The 21,753-nt window shown below is 51.6% G+C and overlaps 1 protein-coding gene across 4 annotated transcripts in view; it reads left to right on the top strand.

Moving 5' to 3' along the window:
- LOC140076290 (up-regulator of cell proliferation-like) overlaps positions 1 to 21,753 on the top strand; it is a 44,591-nt gene that overhangs the window by 10,051 nt on the left and 12,787 nt on the right. Inside the window, exon 1 of one of the 4 annotated variants that reach the window (XM_072122856.1) lies at positions 15,257 to 15,410. The exons of 2 other annotated variants lie outside the window; for them this stretch is intronic. The gene's annotated coding sequence lies outside the window, so the exon portion shown is untranslated. Of the gene's footprint in view, positions 1 to 15,256; positions 15,448 to 21,753 lie in introns of those variants that run through there. One more of the 4 variants, XM_072122857.1, reaches the window with a different exon arrangement.

Raw genomic sequence — 21,753 nt, 5'->3', positions numbered from 1 at the left:
AAGTCCAAACCTGCAGAAAAATCTCACTCACCAACTTCTTGGCTGCAGCTCTGGCAGTAGCCTTGGTCATGGGAGAAGCTTCTGGCCACCCTGGAAAGAGATCAATGCACACAAGCACGTATTCCTACGTACCACTTTTGGTAGCTGGATAAAATCCATCTGCAGTCTCTGGAAGGGATACAGCGGCTTGGGTGTCACCTTCCGTGGGGTCTTTTCCACCTTACCCGGGTTGTGGCGAGCACAGACTATAAAGGCTTTCACTAGTCTAGTGACAGGGGTATTAATGCCGGGGTAAACCACTTGCGGTTTATGAGCACTAGCATGGCCATTTTGGATGTGTATGTGTCCGTGGGCTACTTGCCTTACTGTCGGGTGCAGGGCTCCTGCCAGGCACACCCTCTCTCCCAGCATCCAGGTCCCATCGTCATCTGGGCTCCAGCTCTCCTCCACACTTCCTTCACTTCTGATGACACTCAGGCCACCAGGGACTGGAACACCTGTGGATCAAACTTTTAGCTCAGAACTCACCGCTGAGACTTCAGGACAGTCTCCGGGCTCCATCTGTGCAGCTGCCTTCGCCATCCCGTCAGCCACATACTTGCCCTTGGCTTGTGGAGTTACCAAATTGTGTGTGGTTTAACTTTTACTATCCTCACCTCTTGTGGAAGTAAGAGAGCATCCATGAGCTCTATAACCAGCGTGCCATGCTTAAAGGGGTTCCCTGCAGAGGTGAGGAAATCTCTAGCCTTCCATAAGGGTTCATAGTCGTGTTAAGACCCCAGAACTATACCTTGAGTATAGATGTTTGCCCTTTTACCTTCCACCAGCTGTAGCGCTTCCCTGAGTGCCATCACTTCACCTCCTGCACTGACCTGTGTGGAGGGAGTGGTTCTGCTTGTACTACCTCATGTGCGCCACTGACCACTGTATATCCAGTGTAGAACCGTCTGTCTTCTCCTGCAGACCTGGAGCCATCTATGAGAAAAAAACTCAACATCTGGGTTACTCACCCTTCTCCCCCCCCCCTCTGAATCCTGGAAGACTGGTGATAGAATGAAGGATTCAGAGCTGTGCACCTTATCAGTGTATCCTGGGGCATCAGGAGTGCACACTGGAGTCTGAGCTGTCTGGCCATTGCTCAGATGCTTGGGCTGTACTTGGGTGAGGACACTGTGCAAGGTATGTGGGGTTTGCATTGTAACTGAGTGATCTTGGATCTGGGATCAACTCACTGGCCTTGCTGAGCAGATTGCTGGCTGCAGCTACTGACACATGAGGGGCTCCCCTCACGACTGAGTCTAACCGGGCCTAATAGTGGGCCACTGGGGAGGCCACCACGTTCCTGGACTCGACACCTGTGGCGTGGCCTAGATACTCAGTGCAAAATAAAACATAAGTTTGATCCAGTGGGATGTGCCTAGGGCCAGTGCACACAGAATTTGTCAGCTTAAGGCTATGGAATGCATCAATTGCCTCCTGACTAAGGGCAAATGGAGAAGAGGCAATTCAATTATCAAGGGGCAACATCAGGCTGGAGGCAGACCTTATCCCAGGCTGCAGGAGCTGGCCAGTCCTAGAATCATGTGAAGAGGCTTAGGGCCTCAGGGCAGGGGCACATTCTGGACTGCCAGCTTTCTTCCCTCTGTCAGGTCTCTGCCTGTGGCTGAGAAGCAGTGGCCTAGGAAGACCACCTTCTCCTGGCAGTACCGGAGTTTGTCTCAGGAAACTTTACAACCCTTCTGGAACAGAAAACACATAAGGTCAATACATGCATCCTGGGAAACAAAAACAGTAGGTCCTCCGCATACTGAAAAGGAGAACATCCAGTAAGGGGCTAGTCTGCCAGTCTACTCCCTATAGGGCCGTGTAGTATGGAGTACTGGCTGGGGGGGTTTTACCCCCCTTGTGGGAGTCTACATCAGATATACTGGAATACTACACTGGTAAAGGCAAATAGGTACTGGTAATCCTCATGTAGGGGCACAGAGAGGAAAACATTTGCCAACAGGGAAGAGTTCTACAATGAAAGGCACTAACTCTATTTGGGGGGGGGGGGGGCTTTCCGAAGAGGGGGACTGTTCTTGCTGACATCCTTGTCCATTACCACCCCCCTTGTCCCGCCCTGTTGAGGCCGTCTACGTTTCCTAGAGTGTGTCTCTTTGTATTCTTATCACAAGCAAATTCCTTTAAGTCTTTTAGATTGTCAGCTCTGTCTCCCCACTCAACACAGATGCTTTCTGTGTGCTTCAAGGCCACTTCTCACAGACATAGATAAGACAAAGCAAACCCCAGCTGCACAGCTGCACAGAGATCTCCCCCTGATTAACTCTTTCAACTCCAGAAAGCAGGTACCAGAGACATTGCAACACTTTTTCTAGTAATTTTTCTGCAATTGTCAGAATCAAATAAGTTTTAAAAATAAAATAAACAAACAGCGTTGCACACTCAAGACCCTTAGCAAATGTTTGAAATTGGTGAAAATATTCACCTGCCGGCATTTATTTCAAACATCCGCCAGGACGCCTCAAGGGTGACTCAGCTGCTATCCTACAACCAGCCTACAGTGTAGAGTTATAGGCAATTAATTTTCAGGCACTTGAAGGAAATATACTGTCTTACGATGGCCGCCACTGAAAAATGGTAGGGCGTGTCATCTTCTCTAACCCCCAGATACGGGGGTGGAGTCTAAGAGGGTGCTGGTCTGCATTCCAAAAGATTTTTTTTTTTTTTTTTAATGAGCACTCTCTAGGATTCCTGTCCCTCTGTCCTGGTCCGTCCGTAGTCACTGGTCTAAGTCTCCAGTAATCAACCCCATCCACTTTCCTTTGTCATTAACTCTCTACTTACATCAAAACAACCTTCTGCCTGGGTGTGCCACTTTTTGTCTTTGAGCCAGCCACCATTTACATCAAGTGCTGTCTCCTACCTCTGCACACTCAGGGGATCATCTAACATACCCAAAAACTTCAATACCTCATAACTTCCTTTTACCCATCTTTACCTTTCCTGTGTGACACTATGTCAGTCGCCTTTTTAGGTCTGCAATGTCCAGCTACAGTCTTACTTTGCTCACTACCCATTTTGTGGAATCTGTGGAATACCTGATTTTGTTCAAGGGCTATAGATATCCTCCGTACATACAGCTCCAGACTACCCCGCTACCTATCAGTAAGTACAAATTAGAGACCTTCACACAATATTTCAGAAATCAAGGAGTTAACGCTCAACTGTAAAATTCCCGTCAGTGTCCCTCTTGCCTCTACTGTCCTTTCCGCATCACGGGGCCGCATCAATCCCGAACGAACGATACGTAAATTTGGCCAGAATTTGTCTCTGCAAACTTCCAGATTCTATCCGCGCTTACATGAACAAAAATCTCAACACCATCAAACTTTCTGAACTACATCAACAATTCACAAGAGGGCACTGCAGACCTTTTTCTAAAACATACATAGTCACGTCCAGTCTCTGTCAGTCAATCACCTTACAAGAGATCCTTTATCACAATTAAAGTGAACATACTATTATATATGGACACATAAGGCAAAGTACATAATATCACACAAGGAGATGACCTTACCCAGTCCCTTTCAGCCAGTGAAACAGAACTACAGTCAAGGTAGACAAAAATAGACTTGACTTACCCCGACGAGCGCTCATTGTCAGTTCTGGTCACTGGCCGCCTGGACTCTTGCGGAGGTCACCTCGATGGTTAGATGTCCATAAAAGTATGCCCACCCAGGGACGCCAATTCTTATAGATTTATATCTGGGGCTCAAACCCCTAATCATTGTAAGGTGACTTTCAAATTAAATGAGTCTGTGTCCAGCGCTGGAATTTGACTAACTTGAAGGAAAGACAAGACCTGTCCTTGCAGGAAGTTAGCAACAAGACTGATAAGTTTTATTGAGGGACGGACATTTATAGAAAACCATAAGGCACTTTACATAAGGCGTGTAATTAGAAAAGCAGCCACTATAATTGGGTGTTCTCACCCAGGAAATGTAACACTATTGGATGTAAGCACACAAAGGAGTCTAATACTATTGGCTACATGCAAATACTGAAACTTCACATAAACCAAATGTCCAGATGTCCACCTGTATACCTTCCACTAGGTGGTGTTAGTGAGCACTAAGTCTTTGTTTGCTGAGGGAAACACCCAAACTTAGTTATCACTACACAAAGTTATATGAAATGAATACTGAATCTTTAAAATGTCCGACAATATGTAAGATGGCGTCTGAGTCCAGTGTAATATCTTTAACAAGATAAAATCACCTGAGACACTAACCGGGTAAGAGAGAGCCCCTAGAGACCTGTACAGCTGTATCTGATGATTATCGGCCAACTATAACGCCTATAACAGTATTGTATCGATATACAAACACTTGGGCCTAAGTGAATTATCCCTTAATAAACAGAGGGTGGGAGGGTGGCTGAACGAGAGACAAGATCCCTGATACAAATGGTCACAAAACTAGGGGTTAGGCTAAAGGCAAAGGAAAACAAGGTCTTGTATTCTAAGGAGAAAACTGCTGGGTAGCACCTAACCAGGTCATATGACAAGCTGTGAAGAAAATGGCCACCGGGTGGACCCCGGACCTTCCATAGCCGATATTGGATGCCACTGGTGAAAAGACCTGAAGACTCAAACTGGACAAATTGCAGCCAAAGTATAAAACACTCAGTACATGTCGGGCCCATTAGGTGATGTTCAACTCCAAACAGCAAAATAGAAGCAAGTTACACAACAGGGAAAGACCCGGAAGGGATGAATAAGATTACAACAAGTCAATAACAAACTACAACCCTAAGTGATCAGCACAGAAATCGCTTCTCATATTGGAAACAGTGGCCCCACAAATCACTGCAACCACAAATGGGAAGAGATCCAGAAAAGTCAGGTTCTGGTCCAGGCCAGAGACAGATCACTGTGGTGCCCAAGGTTCTCCAGCACACATCCCCAAATTCCAACCAAAACCACAGGAGACCCAGCTCTGGCCGTTAGCATGTAATAGCATTGTATGGAAACAAAATCATCACTAAATTGTAAGGTGAACATAAAGACTGGTGATAATACGGATGAGATGTTCTGATATTATAAAACAAGCACAAATGCTGTGAGACAAAAACTCCCCCAGCGGTGTAACCCTGCGAGCAACAACCACAAAGCCAAAGAGAGAAAAACTCCCCCAGCGGTGTAACCCTGCGAGCAACAACCACAAAGAGAGAAAAACTCCCCCAGCGGTGTAACCCTGCGAGCAACAACCACAAAGCCAAAGAGAGAAAAACTCCCCCAGCGGTGTAACCCTGCGAGCAACAACCACAAAGCCAAAGAGAGAAAAACTCCCCCAGCGGTGTAACCCTGCGAGCAACAACCACAAAGCCAAAGAGAGAAAAACTCCCCCAGCGGTGTAACCCTGCGAGCAACAACCACAAAGCCAAAGAGAGAAAAACTCCCCCAGCGGTGTAACCCTGCGAGCAACAACCACAAAGCCAAAGAGAGAAAAACTCCCCCAGCGGTGTAACCCTGCGAGCAACAACCACAAAGCCAAAGAGAGAAAAACTCCCCCAGCGGTGTAACCCTGCGAGCAACAACCACAAAGCCAAAGAGAGAAAAACTCCCCCAGCGGTGTAACCCTGCGAGCAACAACCACAAAGCCAAAGAGAGAAAAACTCCCCCAGCGGTGTAACCCTGCGAGCAACAACCACAAAGCCAAAGAGAGAAAAACTCCCCAAGCGGTGTAACCCTGCGAGCAACAACCACAAAGCCAAAGAGAGAAAAACTCCCCCAGCGGTGTAACCCTGCGAGCAACAACCACAAAGCCAAAGAGAGAAAAACTCCCCCAGTGGTGTAACCCTGCGAGCAACAACCACAAAGCCAAAGAGAGAAAACGCACAAAAGACGTGTACAAAGCAATAAGCCTGTACAGTGTATCCTGCGGCAAATGGCCCGAGCACAGGCCTCAAGCCTTATCCGGGGGGATATCAAAACTATGCAGGAAAATGTAAACAAAGGGGCACAAACAGCTAAATTACCGGATCTACAGACAAATCATCCAAATAGTAACAGAGCGAAAAGAAAAGGGGGTGACATATTAGACAACCCCGCCCAGGAAAGAACTAAAATGTTTCCCACTGCAATAACTTTACTTCTCCATGTATAAAATTATCTCCGTACATGTCCCCCAAGATCCGCAAAAGTACCACACCACAAGATGGCGCTACACAACACTGATCAGCATAGTAATCATATAAAGGAAATGAAGCAATGGTGGGAAGACAAGTATCACCGTCCACATAGCCGCTCACCGTCCACATAGCCGCTCAATCTGGGGGCACAAACAAGAAACACAAAGCCAAATCAATAACCAACCAGGCCATCGGGACCCCCGGCCGCCTACTGGTGAGGAAACACAACACGGATATAAGGAACATAATATATCTGAGCTTCCTCAGAAAACATCCCGTCATAGACCGACTCCTGGAGAAGGATAGGGGGTAAATGAGACAGTACTACGCTGGTTACTTCTTTGGAACTATCCAAAGGAGAAATGTGCATGTCAAGAAATGGGGAGTGGAGGCTGAAGGGCAGGGGCACCTAAAAGGGGCCACCACCCCTCCCCGGGAAACTTATTTCTATATATTTTCCAAAGGACACTGGGATGGCCTATTGCAACTGTCCTGAAATACAACCCACATGAAATAAAGAAACAAAACCTAAAAATTGAACACAGTTAACGCCTTAGAAGGATCATCTCAACCCCATGTCTAGCGCACTCACTGCCATCGTTTCATCTGCAGGTGCTATCTTAGAAGGATAATAGGAAGCGGGACAGAGACATACAATACGCACATGTGCGCCCCCCCACAGGAGAGGCATTAGAGCTTATACCTACAGAGGCAGCGTCCCTCATTGCAGAACCATCAGCTCCGGGTCATAACCAGAACCTGTACATGGTGTCGTATCACCACCAGAAAGGCCACCTGTGTCTTGCATGAAGAATAAATTGCCTCCTGATATGTGAACATCCCAAAATAACACATTTTCACCCATCACATCTCAAAACAGAGAAAGCCTTGGGGTATTTATTGATAATCTCAGCTCCTTCATGTTAGGGACTTGGGTCCGTGTTGATAGAATGACTTGTTCCTTACCTGCTGTAAGCAGTTCTGACACAAAGGCCAGATATCAATGTAAGCATTGGCCCATATCCTCTCCCCAATCTATATGGGCTCCATGCGGGCTGACAGTACATTATACACAGTCCTTATGGTCACCTGCGTGCACAGGTGCCGGAGCCGCGCTAATATCTACCATAGCAGAGGTAACCCGTGTAATAAGGTCATTAGAGAGGGGACTATTCTGTCTCACCATGGAGTCGCTCCCACTCCCGCAGCACCTCCATATTGTAGCTCAGCAGTTGGTGCAGGAATAGATGGATGATCCACAGGAACTGAAGCTGGAACTGAAGTCACTGGAGGAACCAAGCCACGATCCTGGAATGACCCACTGCGGTCCCGCATATGCCGTCCACGGCTTCATGTACCAGTCATCGTCTTAGCGCTCGGGACCCACCGGAGATGATGCGGAGCGCCGCCTTGACAAACTGGACAACCTGGCCGCCGCCTGCGCCAGGTTGAATTAAACTCCGCAGAGCCGCGGCGGGAGCGCCAGCGTAACTCCCGGGCGGAGGAAGGGGATTATGGGTATGAGATCTGTGACCATGGGGAACAACATGAGGTATTACTGATGTGACCGCAGCCCCTGGCTACAGGGGAGCGACAGAAGAGGCTGACACAGCAAGTGAGGGGTTAATTACAGCAGCTCCCTGACTGGGGAGGGCTATACTGACATCTTCTACAAATACAGCACATGAGGGGTTAATTACAGCAGCTCCCTGACTGGGGAGGGCTGTAGTGATATCTTCTACAGATACAGCACATGCGGGGTTAATTAGAGAAGCTTCCTGCTAAGGAGAAAACTGCAGTGAAAGCCTCTACAGCTGCAGCATGTGAGGGGTTAATCCCAGCAGCCCCCTAACTATGGGGGGTGGGGGGGGGGGGGACTGCAGCGGTATCTGCCAAAGACACAACTACTGGGGACTGTACTGACCCCCAGAAACCACCTGAGAAGGTGCAGGGGCGTCCTCTGAGGACTGAGCACAACTAGTATGAGCTCCTATTATTACTGTGGGAACTACAGGGAGAGATGATGGGAGTGGTAGTGCAGGGAGAGATGATGGGAGTGGTAGTGCAGGGAGAGATGATAGAAGGGCATGGAGCTGCACATGTGGTTAGTGAAGGAGCAGAGACCAGAGCAGAGTTACTACTACTGTGTCTCTGCCTCCAGCTCCATGTATGAGGTTACATGAGGAGAAGCAGCTACTGCAGGGTCTCCTCACCTCATGAGAGGCCTGGGGTTGAGGGAGGGTCTGGCCGGGCTGAGGCCTGGGGTTGAGGGAGGGTCTGGCCGGGCTGAGGCCTGGGGTTGAGGGAGGGTCTGGCCGGGCTGAGGCCTGGGGGTGAGGGAGGGTCTGGCCGGGCTGAGGCCTGGGGTTGAGGGAGGGTCTGGCCGGGCTGAGGCCTGGGGTTGAGGGAGGGTCTGGCCGGGCTGAGGCCTGGGGTTGAGGGAGGGTCTGGCCGGGCTGAGGCCTGGGGGTGAGGGAGGGTCTGGCCGGGCTGAGGCCTGGGGTTGAGGGAGGGTCTGGCCGGGCTGAGGCCTGGGGTTGAGGGAGGGTCTGGCCGGGCTGAGGCCTGGGGTTGAGGGAGGGTCTGGCCGGGCTGAGGCCTGGGGGTGAGGGAGGGTCTGGCCGGGCTGAGGCCTGGGGGTGAGGGAGGGTCTGGCCGGGCTGAGGCCTGGGGTTGAGGGAGGGTCTGGCCGGGCTGAGGCCTGGGGTTGAGGGAGGGTCTGGCCGGGCTGAGGCCTGGGGGTGAGGGAGGGTCTGGCCGGGCTGAGGCCTGGGGTTGAGGGAGGGTCTGGCCGGGCTGAGGCCCGGGGTTGAGGGAGGGTCTGGCCGGGCTGAGGCCTGGGGTTGAGGGAGGGTCTGGCCGGGCTGAGGCCTGGGGGTGAGGGAGGGTCTGGCCGGGCTGAGGCCTGGGGGTGAGGGAGGGTCTGGCCGGGCTGAGGCCTGGGGGTGAGGGAGGGTCTGGCCGGGCTGAGGCCTGGGGGTGAGGGAGGGTCTGGCCGGGCTGAGGCCTGGGGGTGAGGGAGGGTCTGGCCAGGCTGAGGCCTGGGGGTGGGGGAGGGTCTGGGGCTGAGGCAGGAGCTGGGAGACTACATGGCCTCCTGCCTGGGGATGGAGCAGACACTGGCAGGAGATGATTCCTCACCTTCAGTGTCTGGATGGGTCCTCCATAGATACACAGGTGCCTGAGCCCTGGACACAGCACAGTCCTGCAGCACACACCAGCCTGACCCCAGGAGAGGGACAGCGCACACTAGCCTGACCCCAGGAGAGGGACAGCGCACACCAGCCTGACCCCAGGAGAGGGACAGCGCACACCAGTCTGACCCCAGGAGAGGGACAGCGCACACCAGCCTGACCCCAGGAGAGGGACAGCGCACACCAGCCTGACCCCAGGAGAGGGACAGCGCACACCAGCCTGACCCCAGGAGAGGGACAGCACACACCAGCCTGACCTCTGGAGAGGGACAGCACACACCAGCCTGACCCCAGGAGAGGGACAGCACACACCAGCCTGACCCCAGGAGAGGGACAGCGCACACCAGCCTGACCCCTGGAGAGGGACAGCGCACACCAGCCTGACCCCAGGAGAGGGACAGCGCACACCAGCCTGACCCCTGGAGAGGGACAGCGCACACCAGCCTGACCCCAGGAGAGGGACAGCGCACACCAGCCTGACCCCAGGAGAGGGACAGCGCACACCAGCCTGACCCCAGGAGAGGGACAGCGCACACCAGCCTGACCCCAGGAGAGGGACAGCGCACACCAGCCTGACCCCAGGAGAGGGACAGCGCACACCAGCCTGACCCCAGGAGAGGGACAGCGCACACCAGCCTGACCCCAGGAGAGGGACAGCGCACACCAGCCTGACCCCAGGAGAGGGACAGCGCACACCAGCCTGACCCCAGGAGAGGGACAGCGCACACCAGCCTGACCCCAGGAGAGGGACAGCGCACACCAGCCTGACCCCAGGAGAGGGACAGCGCACACCAGCCTGACCCCAGGAGAGGGACAGCGCACACCAGCCTGACCCCAGGAGAGGGACAGCGCACACCAGCCTGACCCCAGGAGAGGGACAGCTTGAGTGTCGCCTAAAAGAGGGAGATATCCTTGAGTGATCAGTCATATATATACCCTCTGGTCCTGTAGGAGGGGAGGACATTATGAGGCAACAGGGGAGGGGTGAGAGCACATCTTAAAGGCACAGATCACCAACCCTATTAAGGTGCAATCGTATCCAAACTTTTACCCCTTCACATCTCATAACGTCAGCCCCCAGTCTAGGGGAACCTTCCTTATACAGTCAGGTGTACCCCACAGGTACAATGCACACAGGCACAATGCACACAGGCACACAGGTACAATGCACACAGGCACACAGGTACAATGCACACAGACACACAGGTACAATGCACACAGGCACATATATACAATGCACACAGGCACACAGGTACAATGCACACAGGCACATATATAAAATGCACACAGGCACACAGGTACAATGCACACAGGCACATATATACAATGCACACAGGTACAATGCACACAGGCACATATATACAATGCACACAGACACACAGGTACAATGCACACAGGCACACAGGTACAATGCACACAGGCGCACAGGTACAATGCACACAGACACACAGGTACAATGCACACAGGCACACAGGTACAATGCACACAGGCGCACAGGTACAATGCACACAGACACACAGGTACAATGCACACAGACACACAGGTACAATGCACACAGACACACAGGTACAATGCACACAGACACACAGGTACAATGCACACAGACACACAGGTACAATGCACACAGACACACAGGTACAATGCACACAGGCGCACAGGTACAATGCACACAGACACGTATGTACAATGCACACAGACACATATATACAATGCACACAGGCACACAGGTACAATGCACACAGGCACATATATACAATGCACACAGACACACAGGTACAATGCACACAGGCACACAGGTACAATGCACACAGGCACACAGGTACAATGCACACAGGCGCACAGGTACAATGCACACAGGCACATATATACAATGCACACAGATACACAGGTACAATGCACACAGACACATATATACAATGCACACAGGCGCACAGGTACAATGCACACAGACACACAGGTACAATGCACACAGGCACATATATACAATGCACACAGGTACAATGCACACAGGCACATATATACAATGCACACAGGCACACAGGTACAATGCACACAGGCACATATATACAATGCACACAGGTACAATGCACACAGGCACATATATACAATGCACACAGGTACAATACACACAGGCACATATATACAATGCACACAAACACACAGGTACAATGCACACAGGCACATATATACAATGCACACAGGTACAATGCACACAGGCACATACGTACAATGCACACAGACACACAGGTACAATGCACACAGGCGCATATATACAATGCACACAGGCGCACAGGTACAATGCACACAGACACACAGGTACAATGCACACAGGCACACAGGTACAATGCACACAGACACACAGGTACAATGCACACAGGCACATATATACAATGCACACAGACACACAGGTACAATGCACACAGGCACACAGGTACAATGCACACAGGCACATATATACAATGCACACAGGCACACAGGTACAATGCACACAGGCGCACAGGTACAATGCACACAGACACACAGGTACAATGCACACAGGCACATATATACAATGCACACAGACACACAGGTACAATGCACACAGACACACAGGTACAATGCACACAGGCACATATATACAATGCACACAGACACACAGGTACAATGCACACAGGCGCACATAGGTACAATGCACACAGGCACATATATACAATGCACACAGACACACAGGTACAATGCACACAGACACACAGGTACAATGCACACAGGCACATATATACAATGCACACAGGTACAATGCACACAGGCACATATATACAATGCACACAGACACACAGGTACAATACACACAGGCACATATATACAATGCACACAGACACACAGGTACAATGCACACAGGCACATATATACAATGCACACAGGTACAATGCACACAGGCACATACGTACAATGCGCACAGGCACACAGGTACAATGCACACAGACACACAGGTACAATGCACACAGGCACACAGGTACAATGCACACAGACACACAGGTACAATGCACACAGACACACAGGTACAATGCACACAGGCACATATATACAATGCACACAGACACACAGGTACAATGCACACAGACACACAGGTACAATGCACACAGGCACATATATACAATGCACACAGGCACACAGGTACAATGCACACAGGCACGTATGTACAATGCACACAGGCACACAGGTACAATGCACACAGGCACACAGGTACAATGCACACAGGCACACAGGTACAATGCACACAGGCGCACAGGTACAATGCACACAGACACATATATACAATACACACAGACACACAGGTACAATGCACACAGGCACATATATACAATGCACACAGGCACACAGGTACAATGCACACAGACACATATATACAATGCACACAGGCACGTATGTACAATGCACACAGACACACAGGTACAATGCACACAGGCACATATATACAATGCACACAGGCGCACAGGTACAATGCACACAGGCGCACATGTACAATGCACACAGGCACACAGGTACAATGCACACAGACACACAGGTACAATGCACACAGGCACACAGGTACAATGCACACAGGCACACAGGTACAATGCACACAGACACACAGGTACAATGCACACAGACACACAGGTACAATGCACACAGGCACATATATACAATGCACACAGGCGCACAGGTACAATGCACACAGGCGCACATGTACAATGCACACAGGCACACAGGTACAATACACACAGGCACATATATACAATGCACACAGGCACACAGGTACAATGCACACAGGCACATATATACAATGCACACAGACACACAGGTACAATGCACACAGGCACCCAGGTACAATGCACACAGGCGCACAGGTACAATGCACACAGGCACATACGTACAATGCACACAGGCGCACAGGTACAATGCACACAGGCGCACATGTACAATGCACACAGGCACATATATACAATGCACACAGGCACGTATGTACAATGCACACAGGCACATACGTACAATGCACACAGGCACACAGGTACAATGCACACAGACACATAGGTACAATGCACACAGACACACAGGTACAATGCACACAGACACACAGGTACAATGCACACAGACACACAGGTACAATGCACACAGACACACAGGTACAATGCACACAGGCACATACGTACAATGCACACAGACACACAGGTACAATGCACACAGACACACAGGTACAATGCACACAGACACACAGGTACAATGCACACAGACACACAGGTACAATGCACACAGGCGCACAGGTACAATGCACACAGGCGCACAGGTACTATGCACACAGACACACAGGTACAATGCACACAGGCACACAGGTACAATGCACACAGGTACAATGCACACAGGCACATACGTACAATGCACACAGACACATAGGTACAATGCACACAGACACACAGGTACAATGCACACAGACACACAGGTACAATGCGCACAGACACACAGATACAATGCACACAGGCGCACAGGTACAATGCACACAGGCGCACAGGTACAATGCACACAGGCGCACAGGTACAATGCACACAGACACACAGGTACAATGCACACAGGCACACAGGTACAATGCACACAGGCACACAGGTACAATGCACACAGGCACACAGGTACAATGCACACAGGCACACAGGTACAATGCACACAGACACACAGGTACAATGCACACAGGCACATATATACAATGCACACAGGCACACAGGTACAATGCACACAGGCACATACGTACAATGCACACAGGCACACAGGTACAATGCACACAGGCACACAGGTACAATGCACACAGACACACAGGTACAATGCACACAGGCACACAGGTACAATGCACACAGGCACATACGTACAATGCACACAGGCACATATATACAATGCACACAGGCGCACAGGTACAATGCACACAGACACACAGGTACAATGCACACAGGCACACAGGTACAATGCACACAGGCGCACATGTACAATGCACACAGGCACATATATACAATGCACACAGGCACGTATGTACAATGCACACAGGCACATACGTACAATGCACACAGGCACACAGGTACAATACACACAGACACATAGGTACAATGCACACAGACACATAGGTACAATGCACACAGACACACAGGTACAATGCACACAGACACACAGGTACAATGCACACAGACACACAGGTACAATGCACACAGGTACAATGCACACAGACACACATATATACAATGCACACAGGCACACAGGTACAATGCACACAGGCACACAGGTACAATGCACACAGACACACAGATACAATGCACACAGGCGCACAGGTACAATGCACACAGGCACACAGGTACAATGCACACAGGCACACAGGTACAATGCACACAGACACACAGGTACAATGCACACAGACACACAGGTACAATGCACACAGGCACACAGGTACAATGCACACAGGCACACAGGTACAATGCACACAGGCACATATATACAATGCACACAGACACACAGGTACAATGCACACAGACACATATATACAATGCACACAGGCACATATATACAATGCACACAGGCACACAGGTACAATGCACACAGACACATATATACAATGCACACAGGCACATACGCATACCTCCCAACCGTCCCGCTTTCGGCGGGACTGTCACGCTTTTTAACCCCAGTCCCGCCGCCCCGGGAGGATAAGGGAATGTCACGCTATTCCCCGCATTGTCCCGGGCCAGGAGACTGAGTCCCGTCTCCTGGTCCCGGGACCAGGGTCCGACTTGCCTGGCTGAGAGTAACCGCGGTTACCGCGGACGCGGTGACCGCGGTAACCGCGAGGGGGGGGGGGGCGGGGGGTTTGGGTGGGCAGGGCACACCTGCTGGCTGCAGCACACACTACCTCTGGGGATCATCACAGCAGTGAATGTGGTCAAGGACCTTCGATGAGGTCATGACCATGTGACGCCTATGTGGGAGGAGCTACTGAAGACCCCGGTAGAGGTTGCTGCCATGCATGCCGAGGTATGTATGAGAAGTTATACAGAAGCAGTGCAAGGAGGTGAGACAGGTATATAATGTGGGGGTGGGGGGCAGTGTGACAGGTATATAATGTGGGGGTGGGGGGCAGTGTGACAGGTATATAATGTGTGGGGGGGCAGTGTGACAGGTATATAATGTGGGGGTGGGGGGCAGTGTGACAGGTATATAATGTGGGGGTGGGGGGCAGTGTGACAGGTATATAATGTGTGGGGGGGGCAGTGTGACAGGTATATAATGTGTGGGGGGGGGGCAGTGTGACAGGTATATAATGTGTGGGGGGCAGTGTGACAGGTATATAATGTGGGGGTGGGGGGCAGTGTGACAGGTATATAATGTGGGGGTGGGGGGCAGTGTGACAGGTATATAATGTGGGGGTGGGGGGCAGTGTGACAGGTATATAATGTGTGGGTGGGGGGCAGTGTGACAGGTATATAATGTGGGGGTGGGGGGCAGTGTGACAGGTATATAATGTGGGGGTGGGGGGCAGTGTGACAGGTATATAATGTGGGGGTGGGGGGCAGTGTGACAGGTATATAATGTGTGGGGGGGCAGTGTGACAGGTATATAATGTGGGGGTGGGGGGCAGTGTGACAGGTATATAATGTGTGGGGGGGGCAGTGTGACAGGTATATAATGTGTGGGGGGGGGGCAGTGTGACAGGTATATAATGTGTGGGGGGGGGCAGTGTGACAGGTATATAATGTGTGGGGGGGGCAGTGTGACAGGTATATAATGTGGGGGTGGGGGGCAGTGTGACAGGTATATAATGTGGGGGTGGGGGGCAGTGTGACAGGTATATAATGTGGGGGTGGGGGGCAGTGGAACAGGTATATAATGTGTGGGGGGGGGGCAGTGTGACAGGTATATAATGTGTGGGGGGGGCAGTGTGACAGGTATATAATGTGTGGGGGGGGGCAGTGTGACAGGTATATAATGTGGGGGTGGGGGGCAGTGTGACAGGTATATAATGTGGGGGTGGGGGGCAGTGTGACAGGTATATAATGTGGGGGTGGGGGGCAGTGTGACAGGTATATAATGTGGGGGTGGGGGGCAGTGTGACAGGTATATAATGTGGGGGTGGGGGGCAGTGTGACAGGTATATAATGTGGGGGTGGGGGGCAGTGTGACAGGTATATAATGTGTGGGGGGGCAGTGTGACAGGTATATAATGTGTGGGGGGGCAGTGTGACAGGTATATAATGTGTGGGGGGGGCAGTGTGACAGGTATATAATGTGTGGGGGGGCAGTGTGACAGGTATATAATGTGTGGGGGGCAGTGTGACAGGTATATAATGTGTGGGGGGCAGTGTGACAGGTATATAATGTGTGGGGGGGGCAGTGTGACAGGTATATAATGTGTGGGGGGGGGGCAGTGTGACAGGTATATAATGTGTGGGGGGGGGCAGTGTGACAGGTATATAATGTGTGGGGGGCAGTGTGACAGGTATATAATGTGTGGGGGGGGGCAGTGTGACAGGTATATAATGTGGGGGTGGGGGCAGTGTGACAGGTATATAATGTGTGGGGGGGGCAGTGTGACAGGTATATAATGTGTGGGGGGGGGGCAGTGTGACAGGTATATAATGTGTGGGGGGGGGCAGTGTGACAGGTATATAATGTGGGGGTGGGGGGCAGTGTGACAGGTATATAATGTGGGGGTGGGGGGCAGTGTGACAGGTATATAATGTGGGGGTGGGGGGCAGTGTGACAGGTATATAATGTGGGGGTGGGGGGCAGTGTGACAGGTATATAATGTGGGGGTGGGGGGCAGTGTGACAGGTATATAATGTGGGGGTGGGGGGCAGTGTGACAGGTATATAATGTGGGGGTGGGGGGCAGTGTGACAGGTATATAATGTGTGGGGGGGCAGTGTGACAGGTATATAATGTGTGGGGGGGCAGTGTGACAGGTATATAATGTGTGGGGGGGGCAGTGTGACAGGTATATAATGTGTGGGGGGGCAGTGTGACAGGTATATAATGTGTGGGGGGCAGTGTGACAGGTATATAATGTGTGGGGGGCAGTGTGACAGGTATATAATGTGTGGGGGGGGCAGTGTGACAGGTATATAATGTGTGGGGGGGGCAGTGTGACAGGTATATAATGTGTATATATGTGATCTAGTGAAAGGGGGTTGCTTTAAAATTTTTCTTTTTTTTCAATTTTTTAAAAAAAATGTTACCATTATTTTAGACTCTGTAATATAATATACTGGAATACTAGTGTATAGCAATATTACTGCTGATCTCTAATAGCCTCTCATCTGCTATTAGAGATCATTACACATGGCAGGCCTACTAGTCTCAATGGGACTTTAGGCTACCATGACAGCCGATCACCAAGAGGAGGAGTTTGGGAAATCAGGAGGCTGCTGGAGGAGGAGGCTGGGGACAGGAGGAGGAGGAGGCTGGGGGACAGGAGGAGGAGGAGGCTGGAGCAGGCTGGGGAGCAGAAGGAGGAGGCTGGAGGACAGCAGGAAGATAGAGGATGGAGGGGCTGGGGGACAGGAGGATGCTCGAGGCGGCTGGGGGACAGGAGGAGGCTGGAGGACAGGAGGAGTATGCTGGAGGAGGAGGCTGGAGGACAGGAGGAGTATGCTGGAGGAGGAGGCTGGGGGACAGGAGTATGCTGGAGGAGGAGGCTGGGGGACAGGAGGAGGAGGCTGGGGGACAGGAGGAGGAGGCTGGGAAATCAGGAGCAGGCTGGAGCAGAAGGAGGAGGCTGGAGCAGAAGGAGGAGGCTGGAGGACAGCAGGAAGATAGAGGATGGAGGGGCTGGGGGACAGGAGGAGGATGCTGGAGCAGGCTGGGGAACAGGAGGAGACTGGGGGACACGTGGAGGAGGCTGGAGGACAGGGGGGCTACAGGAGGAGGCTGGAGGACAGGGGGGCTACAGGAGGAGGCTGGAGGACAGGGGGGCTACAGGAGGAGGCTGGAGGGCAGGGGGGCTACAGGAGGAGGCTGGAGGACAGGGGGATACAGGAGGAGGCTGGAGGACAGGGGGATACAGGAGGAGGCTGGAGGACAGGAGGAGGAGGCTGGGGGACAGGAGTATGCTGGAGGAGGAGGCTGGGGGACAGGAGGAGGAGGCTGGGGGACAGGAGGAGGAGGCTGGGAAATCAGGAGCAGGCTGGAGCAGAAGGAGGAGGCTGGAGCAGAAGGAGGAGGCTGGAGGACAGCAGGAAGATAGAGGATGGAGGGGCTGGGGGACAGGAGGAGGATGCTGGAGCAGGCTGGGGAACAGGAGGAGACTGGGGGACACGTGGAGGAGGCTGGAGGACAAGGGGATACAGGAGGAGGCTGGAGGACAAGGGGATACAGGAGGAGGCTGGAGGACAGGGGGATACAGGAGGAGGCTGGAGGACAGGGGGATACAGGAGGAGGCAGGGGGGATACAGGAGGAGGCTGGAGGACAGGGGGATACAGGAGGAGGCTGGAGGACAGGGGGATACAGGAGGAGGCTGGAGGACAGGGGGATACAGGAGGAGGCTGGAGGACAGGGGGATACAGGAGGAGGCTGGAGGACAGGGGGATACAGGAGGAGGCTGGAGGACAGGGGGATACAGGAGGAGGCTGGAGGACAAGGGGATACAGGAGGAGGCTGGAGGACAAGGGGATACAGGAGGAGGCTGGAGGACAGGGGGATACAGGAGGAGGCTAGAGGACAGGGGGATACAGGAGGAGGCTGGAGGACAGGGGGATACAGGAGGAGGCTGGAGGACAGGGGGATACAGGAGGAGGCTGGAGGACAGGAGGCTACAGGAGGAGGACAGGGGGCTGGAGGCTACAGGAGGAGACTGGAGGACAGTCTATATGTTTTACATGTTACAGAGTTGCATTAGGGGATATTATATTGGTCCACGGGAAGGGGGGCAAATTAAGGGGCGTTGTAGCATTTGGGGACCATCAAGTTCGATATTATACTATGCTTGAGGGTTGGACAATGGGCGTGGCTTAGAAAAAGGGGGAGGAGCTTTGTGTCCCTCTTTCTCTTCTCCAAAAGTTGGGAGGTATGCATACGTACAATGCACACAGGCACATACGTACAATGCACACAGACGCACAGATACAATGCACACAGGCACACAGGTACAATGCACACAGACACATATATACAATGCACACAGGTACAATGCACACAGACACACAGGTACAATGCACACAGGCACACAGGTACAATGCACACAGGCACGTATGTACAATGCACACAGGCACACAGGTACAATGCACACAGGCACATACGTACAATGCACACAGGCACATACGTACAATGCACACAGACGCACAGATACAATGCACACAGGCGCACAGGTACAATGCACACAGGCACACAGGTACAATGCACACAGGCACGTATGTACAATGCACACAGGCACATACGTACAATGCACACAGGCACATACGTACAATGCACACAGACACACAGGTACAATGCACACAGGCGCACAGGTACAATGCACACAGGCGCACAGGTACAATGCACACAGGCGCACAGGTACAATGCACACAGGCACATACGTACAATGCACACAGACACACAGATACAATGCACACAGGCACACAGGTACAATGCACACAGGCACATACGTACAATGCACACAGGCACACATGTACAATGCACACAGGCACATATATACAATGCACACAGGCGCACAGGTACAATGCACACAGACACACAGGTACAATGCACACAGGCACACAGGTACAATGCACACAGGCACACAGGTACAATGCACACAGGCACATACGTACAATGCACACAGACACACAGGTACAATGCACACAGGCACACAGGTACAATGCACACAGACACACAGGTACAATGCGCACAGACACACAGGTACAATGCACACAGATACACAGGTACAATGCACACAGACACATATATACAATGCACACAGGCACATATATACAATGCACACAGGCACACAGGTACAATGCACACAGACACACAGGTACAATGCACACAGGCACACAGGTACAATGCACACAGACACACAGGTACAATGCACACAGGCACACAGGTACAATGCACACAGGCACACAGGTACAACGCACACAGACACACAGGTACAATGCACACAGACACATATATACAATGCACACAGGCACGTATGTACAATGCACACAGACACACAGGTACAATGCACACAGACACACAGGTACAATGCACACAGGCACACAGGTACAATGCACACAGATACATAGGTACAATGCACACAGACACACAGGTACAATGCACACAGGCACACAGGTACAATGCACACAGATACATAGGTACAATGCACACAGACACACAGGTACAATGCACACAGACACACAGGTACAATGCACACAGGCACACAGGTACAATGCACACAGGCACATACGTACAATGCACACAGACACACAGGTACAATGCACACAGGCACACAGGTACAATGCACACAGACACACAGGTACAATGCACACAGACACACAGGTACAATGCACACAGACACACAGGTACAATGCACACAGGCACACAGGTACAATGCACACAGACACACAGGTACAATGCACACAGACACACAGGTATAATGCACACAGACACGTATGTACAATGCACACAGACACACAGGTACAATGCACACAGGCACATATATACAATGCACACAGGCGCACAGGTACAATGCACACAGGCACACAGGTACAATGCACACAGGCACACAGGTACAATGCACACAGGCACGTATGTACAATGCACACAGACACGTATGTACAATGCACACAGGCACGTATGTACAATGCACACAGGCACGTATGTACAATGCACACAGACACGTATGTACAATGCACACAGGCACGTATGTACAATGCACACAGGCACGTATGTACAATGCACACAGGCACGTATGTACAATGCACACAGACACGTATGTACAATGCACACAGGCACGTATGTACAATGCACACAGACACGTATGTACAATGCACACAGGCACGTATGTACAATGCACACAGACACGTATGTACAATGCACACAGACACACAGGTACAATGCACACAGGCACACAGGTACAATGCACACAGATACATAGGTACAATGCACACAGACACACAGGTACAATGCACACAGACACACAGGTACAATGCACACAGGCACACAGGTACAATGCACACAGGCACATACGTACAATGCACACAGACACACAGGTACAATGCACACAGGCACACAGGTACAATGCACACAGACACACAGGTACAATGCACACAGACACACAGGTACAATGCACACAGACACACAGGTACAATGCACACAGGCACACAGGTACAATGCACACAGACACACAGGTACAATGCACACA

Source organism: Engystomops pustulosus, chromosome 8 (assembly GCF_040894005.1).
Source record: "Engystomops pustulosus chromosome 8, aEngPut4.maternal, whole genome shotgun sequence".
Lineage (NCBI taxonomy): Eukaryota > Metazoa > Chordata > Amphibia > Anura > Leptodactylidae > Engystomops > Engystomops pustulosus.
This window is presented reverse-complemented; position numbering and strand designations above follow the sequence as displayed.